At 30.9% G+C, this 2,883-nt stretch overlaps 1 long non-coding RNA gene across 1 annotated transcript; it reads right to left on the reverse strand.

The window, feature by feature from the left end:
- Positions 1-338: 338 nt before the first annotated feature.
- On the reverse strand, positions 339-1,757 carry LOC127132306 (uncharacterized). The gene is made up of 2 exons (XR_007806663.1): positions 1,398-1,757; positions 339-694 (listed from the first exon to the last, which is right to left on the reverse strand). It is a non-coding gene; the product is annotated as an uncharacterized LOC127132306 (long non-coding RNA).
- Between the last annotated feature and the right edge of the window lie 1,126 nt (positions 1,758-2,883).

Here is a 2,883-nt window from a genome sequence, read left to right on the forward strand (position 1 = left end):
GTCAACCGGGTGACTAAAGTCAATTGACCCTCCATTGACCCCCTAAAATCTATTTCTATTTATTCTACCATGTTTCATTACTAGATCCTTGTTTCATTGGTTTTCTGCATGACTTTGAGACTTGGTCCATTTCTAGGTTAGACCACCTTTTGGACCAAGAAACCAGATTTAAAATCAGGTCCATGACCAGGTCCATTTCCAGGTTCATAATCTAGTCAGACCGGAAAATGGACCTCCACTTGAACCTAGTCCAATTTCCATTTTTTTAGCCATTTCCATTTTTAAGCCATTTCTACTTTGTAAACCATGGTCACTAAACCTTCAAGTTTCATAATTCAAATGCCAATTTCATTTTCATTTAACCATAACATTCCTTTTCAAATACATTCAAGTTTTTTCATAAACCAAATTCCATTACAATTTCAAACCAGCCATTTACATTTCAATACAATTTCAAAATCCAATCTAAAACTACATTCAAATTTAAAACTATGACATACCATATTCAATACACTTCCATTTTTATAAACCAAATGACCAACCTAATAGCTTATAATCTAATGCTTCTTCCTAAACCAGCTCCATTTCTATATGCAAGCAAAAACTCTTCAAGTCATTCCAAACACAAGCAAATTCCAACCTACAAGCCAATTCCATCACAAGTTCGCAGGCTTGGCCAATTTCCAGTTAATCCCTGCATAAAATCCATAATCCAATGAACAAGTTAACAAGACAAGATAATCTCAAGCAGTTCATTTTAAACTTCATAACAGGCCCAACCAATTAATATACCATACCATTCACTTTTCAAAATTCAATTCTAACCTGCATAATTCAGTAACTCACGATTGACATGACTAACAAACCTACACTCCAATTAACAACCACATTTGCAATTTCGAATTCTACTGTAAACATTCCAAAATCACCACAGAGAATCAAAATTCACTAACTGAATTTGGATGCAACAACTAACTCTAACAATATTTCTCATTTGCAACAACTAACTTTGAATTTCATGTGAGTTTGGATGAAATTTGGCTTGCATCTCATAACTGAATTGGAATGCTATAAATCAAATACATTATCCTCTCAATTTTACTTTTTCAGCATTTCAATCACACGCATCAATTCCCTTCACGCATTCTATCAGAACAGAGTAAAAAATCATTCTTTAACCATTCTTCACACAACGAATGAAAATCACATATCTAAATCAATTTTCATTCTTCATTCTCAGCACCTCACGTAAACTCTCATAACCTCACGCAATCCTCTCAGTTTATCAACAATTCCCACAATGGTTTTGATTTGATCAATCAATAACAACACACACGATAGCTGACAGAGGAAGAAGAAGAGAAAGCAATTGAAACAGAGGAAGGATAATTCATTACTTATTTGCATCAAAGCCCGATTCGGTGAATTCTCGCTTCGATTTTTATTTTGTTCTTTTCGGTTCTGCATGCACAGTGATGAATTGAAGGGATGTTGATGTCGATTTCGGAGATTGAATTGATGATCAGAGCCATATTCTTCAAATTGTTTCACTGCAAATTCGTTCTTGAGGATGGAAAGTGTGAAATCGAAAGAGTGAATATTAGATGTGTTGTTGTGTTGAGACTTAAGTTCTTGAACTTGGCTTCAAACCTGAGCACTTTGGATTCATTGTTTCCCATTGGCGCTTTGGACTCAGTTTCATTAGGTGCCATTTGCAACCCGGTTCGTTTTGGGCTCAGGCCCAAACGAATTTTTTATGGAACACTCCCACATACTTTACACCCCTGCTCAATATTAACCCTTTAATCCACTTTTTTTAAATTTCATTTACTTGTTATTTTTTTTATTAATTATGCTGATTAAGGGCCCGTTTATTTTGGCTTTTTTTTAAAATTATTTTTATAGTGTTATATATTTTAGTGTAAAAAAAATTTACAAAGAAACTATTCATAAAAGCTTCAAATGAAAATTTGGTTTGAATAGTTATTCTTAAAATGTTATTTTAGTTATTTCATCATTTTATCGAAAAAAAAAATTGGATATCAAAATTTCTAAAAATCACTTTATTTTGAAGCTATTTCAAATACTTTTCATAAAAATCATTTTTGAGATACAATTTTTTGAAAAAATTGTGATTTTGACTATGTTTTGATCTTCAATAATGTATATTTATGTTATTGAATGAACAATTCAATCTTTTAATTTATAAAAAATAAATTTAAAAAAACTTGTAATATTTTTAAAAACAATTTTGTAGAATCCATTTTCAAAAATACAAAGAAAAAATCCATTTTTTTAAAGCCAAAATAAACTGGCCCTAATTATGCCTTCTGATTTAGGTGATAAAATTGAATTATTTAGGAATTATGTGTAAGGTGTGTTTTGATGTATTAATGGATTGAGTCAATTAAAATAGTTAAGTGGTGTATAAATTAGTGGAATTATTTAGAGTTCTTTTAGTGATTAAATAATAAGGTTATTTGTTTAATTAGGTGAATATATATTAGAATAGTTATCATTTTAATTATTAGTAGAAATAAATAGAGAAATTGATAAGAATAAGAATTGGGTCAATTGTGTGAATTGAGGAAAGTTTGTGGTAAGAGGAGAGGAGCTATAATTAATTTGGGCAATAATAATAATTAGGCAAATGTAAGGAGGTTACTATATATTCTAAAAGTTGGGAAAATTAGGTTTTTAGATAAACCATTTGACAATACGTAGAATTGGATAGCAAAATAGGAAAATGCAAGGTTGGCTAGAGGTAGAAGAAGAGGAATTCAAGAGAGAATTGCATCACTTGCTAGGAATTCAGGTAAGGATGGAAAATTATTTCAATAATAAGGGTGTATGCATGAAGGATAGGGTAGAAGAGTCCTTAAA

Source organism: Lathyrus oleraceus, chromosome 3, assembly GCF_024323335.1.
Source record: "Lathyrus oleraceus cultivar Zhongwan6 chromosome 3, CAAS_Psat_ZW6_1.0, whole genome shotgun sequence".
NCBI classification, from domain to species: Eukaryota; Viridiplantae; Streptophyta; class Magnoliopsida; order Fabales; family Fabaceae; genus Lathyrus; species Lathyrus oleraceus.